Here is a 10,216-nt window from a genome sequence, read left to right as displayed (position 1 = left end):
TAATATGAAAAGAGTCTCTAGGAAAAAGTTACCTTGATGTGAACCATATTTGAGGAGGGATGACCAGTCTAGAAATACTGGCAAGTGTCAACCATAGGGATGGAGAAAAGCCTTCTCCTGCAGCCTGACCTTTCTGGACCATCTGACTGGTCCAAGGGAGTCCCCAGGGTTTTGGGCATCTGCAGGTCCCCTTGGCCTTCTGTTTGTTTCTTCTTCTTTGGTAAACATCTCTGGGCCAGCACTCAGGTGAGCCAATGAAAAACAGATTTTGAATGCCTCACTTCCAGTCCCTTCTGGTAGCCTTTAAAATCCAGTCTTGGAATTTAATGAGAACACTTCTTTGCAGGTTTTGAGTAAGTGAGGGAATGTTATGCATCACTGAAAGAAGGACAGTCCTTTTGGCCTTACTCCAGGAGAATGTAGGTCAACATACAATTCCAGCATGGCCTAAGGAAATTTGCAAAATTCTGAGGCTGCCGAAGAGATTTCATTATACAAAAAAAGCTAAATTAGGCCCTAAAACTTGTGACCAGACATTCTCGTAATTTACTTCTTACCATGTCTTTACACAAAGGACATGTTCACTAGCTTGTGTTACAATGTGCCTGTCATGCTGAGTCTTCTCTGTTCCATATGTAAGTAAGCATCACCCCTGATGCTCCCAACACCAGGCCTGGGGCCTTGAAAATGAGCAGAAGCCAGGTCTTCCTCTGACCCCTCTGTAAAAATCAGGTTTCACTGCAGAGAACAAAAATAACTCCAAAGGTTTTACTCAGTAAATGCCCTAATACACAGCAGTACATACTTACACAATAGGTGGAAGGAATGGGGTACAAGCTAGGCTTCCGTGAAAGATTCCCTGAATGTTACAGAACTCACCCACAAGGAATTTACCTCCTCTGAGGCCACTAAGCCTGCCTCTGCCTTGCCTGGCAATTGCAGACTGGGTCTCACAAAGCTGCATCAGTGCTGCTGCCCTCCATTCGCTCAGGGGTGCACTGTAAACCAGCTCACGCTGGAAGCCCCACCCCTAGCCCTAGTCCTTGTTCATCAACTAGATAGGGGTTGGCCTGTGCTTTAGTCTCCCTTTCAAATCTTACTCAAGTTCATCTAGTTGGCCGAGCCCAATTAACACTCTGAATCCTAGGTGCAAGGGAGTCTAGGAAACAGAGTTTTAAAATATCCAACTTCTGCAAATGGAAGTTAGGTGTACTGCAAACTAGTCCACAGTCTCCTCTATTTCTCTACTGTTTGAGGAATTAAGAAGCATCAGTAGAAAGAAGTGATACCTGTGAAGTGCTCACAGCCAATCACATGGCTAAGGACGAGCAGAGAATTAGTCCAAGAACAGCAATAACCACAGACAAATGGCAGTTCTGGGCATCTTAACCTACTGTGCCCTGAGATCAGGAAGGTGCAGAGAGGGAACCTTTGCCCAGACCCTGCCAAGATTCTAATTTTTGCCCACCGATGAGCCCCAACTCTGGGCCAGAACCCGTCCCAGTTTTGTTATAATCTATAAAAAAGATAGATTGTAGACAAAAAGAACTGCCTGCTGTTTAATTGCTGCTGTAAAATTTCAAAGACTGGTGGACTAAGGAGTAACTTCACATTTTCTAGTAAACAAAGACAATAGCAATGCTATCAAATATCTAAAATAATAGAAAGACAATGTTTTTTTAAAAAAAATATACATTTAAATTCACATTTTCAATGCAATATTTGATATTAAATTGTTTGCTCATATCAATGCATTTCTTGTAACTAAATCTTTTATTTCATAGAGTACATCATGAGAAATGCTGGGCTGGAAGAAGCACAAGCTGGAATCAAGATTGCTGTGAGAAATATCAACAACCTCAGATATGCAGATGACACCACCCTTACGTCAGAAAGTGAAGAGGAACTAAAAAGCCTCTTGATGAAAATGAAAGAGGAGAGTGAAAAAGTTGGCTTAAAGCTTAACATTCAGAAAACTAAGATCATGACATCTGGTCCCATCACCTCATGGGAAATAGATGGAGAGACAGTGTCAGACTTTAATTTTTGGGGCTCCAAAATCACTGCAGATGGTGATTGCAGCCATGAAATTAAAAAACACTTACTCCTTGGAAGGAAAGTTATGCCCAACTTAGATAGCATATTAAAAAGCAGAGACATTACTTTGCTAACAAAGGTCCATCTGGTCAAGGCTATGGTTTTTCTAGTGGTCATGTATGGATGTGAGAGTTGGACTGTGAAGAAAACTGAGCAGTGAAAAATTGATGCTTTTGGACTATGGTGTTGGAGAAGACTCTTGAGAGTCCCTTGGACTGCAAGGAGATCCAACCAGTCTATCCTAAAGGAGATCAGTCCTGGGTGTTCATTGGAAGGACTGATGCTGAAGCTGAAACTCCAATATTTGGCCACCTCATGTGAAGAGTTGAATCATTGGAAAAGACCCTGATGCTTGGAGGGATTGGGGGCAGGAGAAGAAGGGGATGACAGAGAATGAGATGGTTGGATGGCATCACCAACTCGATGGACATGGGTTTGAATAAACTCCGGGAGTTGGTGATGGAAGGGAAGGCCTGGCGTGCTGCGATTCATGGAGTCGCAAAGAGTCGGACACGATTGAGTGACTGAACTGACTGACTGACTGACTGATGGCATATTTTAACTGATGGATGATATGAGAGAAGTTAGTTCTGTGATGTGAGTTACTCCAAAACAGAGACAATGTGTGAGTAATTAAAATCACATTTCAACGTCTTTGACTACTAAGCTACTGCCTTGCAACTTTTCTTTAAGATGAATAATACTGTTTTCAAAAGAGAAACAAATACTCAGAAAATTATTTTCCAAGCAAGTTAATTAAGTAAGAGCATTGAAATTTCTATCCAGTTGTCTTATAACTATAAAATTGTTTCATCTCTATTCCTCCAAAGAATCCAGAATATTGCCTAGACAGCCAGTAAGCAAATATGAGCCTGTTTGATGGGGATCCTCAGTTCCAGAAAAGGAACTGTATCTATGGCTTTAGTAACAGAGTATATACAGCCCTCTCTGAAATGTCTGCTTCAGACATTAGAGGTCCTCCATATTTAGCACTAAATGTTTCCCCATAACCTCATTTCATTCTGGGAAAATACCATGGCTTGTGACCTGTGACCCTGTATGTGGGCTGTGCTGGTGGCTCAGTGGTAAAGGACCTGCCTTCCAAGGCAGGATGCGGCTTTGGTCTTTGGCTTGGGAAGATCACTGGGGAAGGAAGTGGCAGTCGTCTCCAGTATTCTTGCCTGGGAAATCCCAGTGACAGAGGAGTCTGGTCGGCTACAGTCCACAGGGTCACAAAAGAGCCAGACATGACTTAGCAACTGAGCATGCATGGATGACCCTGTATGTATCTGTCTACCTACTAATCCCACATTATGTGGATTTCTTTCCTTAGGAGAAATGGCTTTCTTTGCTGTAGAGGGAATGTAAGGACCTGAGAAATGAGGTCAAGTATCAAAATGACTTTTGTTCTAACTTGGTCTCAGTCTGCCAACAAGGAGCAAGAGCCTGGTGCCTACACAGGAACCCCTATGTGGTCAGATTAGACAAGGTTCAGCAAACAACTGGCTAACCCTTCACGAAGGTTTTCTGGTGTTTTATTTTTTCTTAAAATCCCAAATCCCTTATGTCTTCCAGCTTCTTCACCCCTCTGATTTCTCTTGCTTTTATCCCCCGCCTCTTCTCACATCGTATTATCAAATTTCCTTTATGGAACCAGCCAGTTCACACTGACTGCCTGGTGCCTGCACATTTTCCTTATGCGTGAGAAGTCCACTCTACAGAAGCTGGTTGTACCTGGTGGTCTGTTTCAGCACCCTTTGCAGGAAAATATAGGCTCTGGCCATCTCAGACACCTGAATCCTGAATTAGAAGCAGTGAAGCAGGGAAGCAAGGCCAGCAGAAACTGGCGGCTAGCAAAGGGGGCAGAGAGATCAAGTTTCTGGGAGTATTATTCTGTTTGGGCTGCCATAGCAAACTACCATAGCCTGGTGGCCTAAACAATAGACACTCATTTCTGAGGGGGAAGGGAGTCAAGACTGAGGGTCCTCTTGAGGCCTCTTCTTGGTTTGCAGATAGCTGCTTTCTCTCAGCTTGTCTTCCCCTATACACACACATCTCTGGTGTCTCTCCCTCTTCCTATAAGATTTTCTGGATCAAAGCCACACACTATGGCCTCATTTGACTTCAATTACTTCCTTAAAGACCCATCTCTAAACTTCAGCAAGTCACAAAGATGTTGAAGCACAGAGTGACCTCTTACCCTTACCCCACTTCACACTGCATAACTGCTGCTACCACTTTGGAGGCTGTCTTGACTTTCTCAATTCCTGGACGTCAACTGTAGCCATAAATCATCCTCCTCCAACTAAAATTGCTAATGGATTGGAAATCATGGTTCTGCTCTAATTGTGGAAATTTATGTAAACCAAATTATACCTGTTAGAAGAGTGATTCTCAAAGTGGATGCCTGGGCAAACAGCAAGGCTGTCACTTGCACACTCAGAAGAGCTGCAAGCTTTCAGTCCCACTCAAGACCCTAGAAACTCTGGTGGTGGAGCCCAGTAAGTTGTTTCAATATGCCCTCTAGGGGATGCTGATACATAGTCAAGTTTGAGAACCATCAGTTATGAGAAACCTTCACTTGAGTATAAAACATATGGGACAAAAACCACAATAGAAAGCCTCACAATCATCACCATAAACCATATCCTCCCACCCCCTACCCATGACATTACAGTGCTGCTTATATATCTAAAAATCAGGATTATTATGCATTCATGTGACTAGAAATTTCTTCATTTATTCTCCAAATACTTAGGATTATGCTGTTGATCAAAAGTGTGTTTATCTACAGCACCAACTACTATTTAGCTTCATGGGAGTGCCACTCTGGGACCATTTTCTGTATTTACTATGGGTTCAAATAAACCAACTAGACCCCAGTGGGCCTCTTTTCAAGCATACACAAGATAGAAAGACAAAGTGATATAAGGTTATCTCCATGTTGTTGTTGTTCAGACACCCATTTGTGTGTGAATCTTTGTGAACCCATGGACTGAAGCATGCCAGGCCTCTCTGTCCTTCACCATTACTGGATGTTTGCACAAGTTTGTGCCCATTGCTTCAGTGATGCTACCCAGCCATCTCATCCTCTGATGCCCTCTTCTCCTTCTGCCCTCAATCTTTCCCAGCACTGGGGACTTTTCCAATGAGTCAGTTGTTTGCATCAGATGACCAAACTACTGGCATTTCAGCTTTAGCATCAGTCCTTACAGAGGATTCAGGGTTGATTTCCCTTAAGATTGACTGGTTTGATCTTGCTGCCCAAGGGACTCTCAGGAGTCTTCTCTAGCACCACAGTTTGAAGGCATCAATTCTTCAGAGCTCAGCCTTCTATATAGTCCAGCCCTCACAATCGTACATGACCATGGGGAAGACCATAAGCTTGGCTATACAGACCTTTGTCAACAGAGTAATGTCTCTGCTTTTCAACACATGGTCTAGGTTTGTCATAGCTTTCCTGCCAAGAAGCAATTGTCTTTTGATTTCGTGGTGGCAGTCACCATCCACAGTGGTTTTAGAGCCCAAGAAGAGGAAATCTATCATTACCTCCACCTTTCCCCTTCTATTTGCCGGATAGAAGTAGTGGGGCCGATACCATGATCTTAGTTTCTTTAATATTTAGTTTTAGGCTGGTTCCTTCACTCTCCTCCTTCACCCTCATCAAGAGGCTCTTTAGTTCCTGTTCATTTTCTGCCATTAGAGTGGCATCATCTGCATATCTGAAGTTGTTGGTGTTTCTCCTGCCTGTCTTGATTCCAGCATGAACTCATCCAGCGAGGCATTTCTCATGATGTGCTCAGTGTACAGATTAAACAAACAGGGTGACAGCAGACAGCGCTGTGGTACTCCTTTCTCAATCTTGAACCAATCAGTTGTCCCATATAGGGTTCCAACTATTGCTTCTTGACCCACATACAAGTTTCTCAGGAGACAGGCAAGATATTCTGGTATTTCCATCTTCACGACATGATTCTAATTAAAATTAAAAAATCCAAAAATGTCTCAATGGAGTCACCAGAAAGTTATCAAAATGTTTTCTTCCCTATTTCGTTTACAGGAAATCTATGTGCTAACTAAAAATATTTTTGCTTAAAAACAGACCACATGAAGAAATTCTGGGAGGTGACGGATATAGTTAGAATTGTGACTATAGTGGTGGTTCCACAGGTAGGTGTACATGTCCAAACTCATCAAGATGCATACATTAAATATGTGCAGTTTTCATTTTTAATATATTATGCTTGCCTCAAAAAAAGGCATTAAAAATAAATGTTTATCTCTGCATTAGAGAATGTCTCTACCAGCAAGACTTCTTTGGAAGAGACTTTTTTGTTGTATGCATGGGAGAAGAAAGTATAACTATACAGTTTAAAATAACACATTAGTATAGAACCTCTTATCCTTACCCTAAAAACAAACAAACAAAAATATGACTTTACTTTAGCTGTAACCTTGTCACTTTTTCCATGGAAAGTTTTAATCATTTTGTCATGTTTAGGTGAATCACTGCTATACCAGCATAGTTATTAATTCTTTCAGTTTGGTTTAATGAAAACCATAGTGCTTCAAAAAGAAGAGATACTTAAATTATCTTATGAGTTATTAAAGATAGTAATCATTTAAAAGTTCTTAGCAAAAGCAAATATTTTCACTATATGAGTTATGAAGTATGGTCAATGTTTTAATTAGCAATAATCACTCCTCGGATAAACCTCACTGGCTACGATACTGCCACTGCGCAAAGCTGGTCAATGTTTTATATTTAAGTTAATAGAACATTTTTTTTTCAGGTGCTCTGACATATCTAAATATCACACCTTTATTTTGGCAATGTGGCTGATCAGTGATAAACTTTTATAGTGCCTCATTTATGGAAACTTTTTATCACACATAGGGGCATGCTATATATGTTGTTATGAAGATAATGCCACAGACTGATAGATGCTATTCCTATAGAAGACAGCTGCTTTTAGAAAATGCTTATATTCTCAAAATGAACAACTTTCACTTAGGACACCATCAGCCAAGGTTTTCTAAAGTACTCGGTGCTTTAGAAAAATGCTTACATGCTCAAATTAGGAAATCAGTGTTATAGACAACAGGAAAAAGGCATGCAGTTTTCTGCAAGGGCTCTTTAGGATTTTATTTATTTGCTTATGTCATTGGCCAGAGCATAGGAAAGAATCACTTTCCAGCTTTGTTAGGGAAATGAATCAAAGATGTATAATACCTAAGGAAAGAAATGAGAATAACCTACTTCCTTTGTTAGAAGAGCCTTGAGAAGAGGCAGCCAGAGAAACCTGCCTTCCATGCCAGTGTTCAGGAGAAGCTCGGCCTCCAGTCTTGTTACCCACTCACTCATGCATTCATGGATTCATTCCTTCCACAAACAATGGTTGGGTACCTCCCAGCTCTAGGCTTTGGTCACTGGGGATAAGCCATGCACAAGAGGATCATGGGTTCTCATTCTAGTAACTGAAGATATCAGAGAGTGGAAGAATTCCCTTCAGCACTGAGCAAGGTGATGTGCTGGAGAAATGACGTGGCCATCCTGACTGCACTGTGGATGATGGTGAGATTGCTGTTGCTTGGCCCTGGATGTTGCCTTGCTGCACATCAGCTCCATACTCTTGCCCAGACCTTGGCCACCTGGTGCTGAGGTGCCGCACTCACTTCTGGGGAAGGAGACCAAGACTATGGGGCGGGTGATCAAGGAAAGTGGATATTGCACCTTTTACTAAAAAGGAAAAAAAGAAAGAGAACTGGCGGGGACCTTGGAGAGCTAGTTCAAACTCCTCACTTGCACAGAAGATTTTAAGGGCCATTCAACATTATTTAAAAGACTATTGGGAAAAACAAAAAGACTATTGGAGTCTCCCAAGCTTACAAAACCCAAATGACAGTTGGGTTATTTTATCCGTGGTGACTCCTAGGACCTCCCCAACTCTGCTAGTGCAAAGGCTGCCCCATTTGGAAGCTCTGTGTGCACACTTTTGTTGGCCGTTGAGAATGCGCATCTTTCTATCACTGCCCTCATCTCCTTGGGAATCACCTTCTGCTGGCAATCCAGGGCCCTCCACATAGGTGAGACACTGCTAGCTCTCCATTCCTTCAGTGAATATGTTTCTTCTCCAGTCTTATCTAGGGACTCAGATGGGATGAGTCCAAAAAAAACACTGAGCTCCTTAACATTTCTTTGTAAAGACAGCTCTCATTTTCCTGTTTTCCATATTTAAAATGGGCAAAAGCCACCCCAAAGGAAGGAAGGTGTTTGTGTCTGATCTTTGTGGATGCCCTGTGCTTTCCTTAGTAGAACTGAACCTTCCTCCTCTGCAGAACCCAAGTTCTCACTGCATCCAATATACATTGTGCAGTACGCATTGTGTACATCATGTGCAGTGTGGAAGTGTTTTGTTTAACCTCGCTTCACCCACAGACTGGCTTCAGGTACAGCTAGACTCAAAAGCAAGAGAGAGGGACACAGCAGGAGTTTTTAGAATCTTAGGTATAATAGTCAAGAAGATGGGAAAATATCTCAAAATCTAGTAAGGTCAAGTGATGGAATCAGCATATACTTCAAACCCTTCAGTAAATAATTGCTTTAGAATAGATTAATCATTATAACAGCATGGTGGAACTTGAGGACATCATGCTAAGTGAAACAAATCAGATGGAGAAAGACAAATATTGTGTTATCTCATTTACATAAGAAACATAAAATAAATATAGAAAAAGACATTAGATTTGTGGTTATCAGAGGTTGGACAGTGGCGATTAGATGAAGGTGGTCAAAAAGTACAAACTTCCAGTTATAAGAAAAATATTAATGTACACAAAGTATAAACTTCTAATTGTAATAAAAATGAGTAATATAAATAAAGGATATGATATAGGATATGATCATTGTAATTAACACAGTTGTATGGCATATTTGAAAGCTATTAAGGTCCTAAAGTCTCATCACAAAGGAAAAAAAAATTTTTTTTTTTCATTTTTGTATCTATGTGAGGTATTGAGTATAAACTAAGCTTATGGGGTAATCATTTATGAGTATATGGATCAAGACATTATGCTGTACACTTTATATAGTGCTATAAGTCAATTATTTAGCTGAAAGATAAAAAAGATATTTAAGCAGTTCTGAGACTCTAATATATAGCATGGAGACCATAATTGATAATACTATATCATTGAAATTTGTCAAGGGAGTACATCTTAAATGTTCTCATACATAAAAGAAAATGTAACTATTTAAGGTGATGGGTGTTTTAATTAACTTGATAGTGGGAATTCCTTTTCAAGGTATATATAATCCAACTGGCATATTGCACATTTACTGTATTACAATTTTATTTACCTCAGTAAAGCTGGGACAATAAGGAATCCCCCTGCAATGCGGGAGATGTGACTTCCACCTCTGGGTTGGGAGGATCCCCTGGAGAAGGAAATGGCAACCCACTCCAGCATTCTTATCTGGAAAATCCTGTGGACAGAGGAGGCTGGTGGGCTATGGTCCATAGGGTCACAGAGTCAGACACAAATGAGCATGCCCGCATAAGTTTTAAGAAGAAATAACAGGTTAATCACTGTGCTTGGATTCATCATTTGATTTCCTAAGAAGGTTTATAAGTTCCTTGAGGGGATCTGACTTTAGAGCAGCTAGGCTGAGTCATGGATTCTCTCTTTAGACAGAAAAGAGGGAAATGGTGGCTTCCTTAATTCTAATCTCAAATTTAGATAGGTGGGAGTGAAAGGTATTACTCATGATATCTTTCAAAATGTGAATTTTGAGACAAGCAGTATTGACACCAGTATCCCTCAGAATGGTCCAAGGAACATCTGAATCAATGTGCCTGGACAATCACTAAAAAGTAGATTGCTAACCCATGTATAGCTGCTGTACCAGAATGTGTCTTGGGAGAGTCCATATTTTTAAGGACATGGAGTGATTTTTATGTAAACAAAAGTTTGAGAAACCCATCCCAAAACTTAGGTAGTGAAACTGAACAGGTCTCTGTGGGATTCCTTGACACAGAAGCTGTTCTGTGTCCCCCATTTCTTGTTTGTAATGAATAGTCTTCAGCTTCTATGATTCTGCATGAGTTCCACATGTCAG

At 41.0% G+C, this 10,216-nt stretch overlaps 1 non-coding gene across 1 annotated transcript; it reads right to left on the bottom strand.

Annotated features, from left to right (window-relative positions):
- Positions 1 to 6,701: 6,701 nt before the first annotated feature.
- Positions 6,702 to 6,846, bottom strand: LOC139038879 (U4 spliceosomal RNA). The gene has a single exon (XR_011492013.1). It is a non-coding gene; the product is annotated as a U4 spliceosomal RNA (small nuclear RNA).
- Positions 6,847 to 10,216: the final 3,370 nt, after the last annotated feature.

This window comes from Odocoileus virginianus, chromosome 16 (genome assembly GCF_023699985.2).
Source record: "Odocoileus virginianus isolate 20LAN1187 ecotype Illinois chromosome 16, Ovbor_1.2, whole genome shotgun sequence".
Classification (NCBI taxonomy): Eukaryota; Metazoa; Chordata; class Mammalia; order Artiodactyla; family Cervidae; genus Odocoileus; species Odocoileus virginianus.
This window is presented reverse-complemented; position numbering and strand designations above follow the sequence as displayed.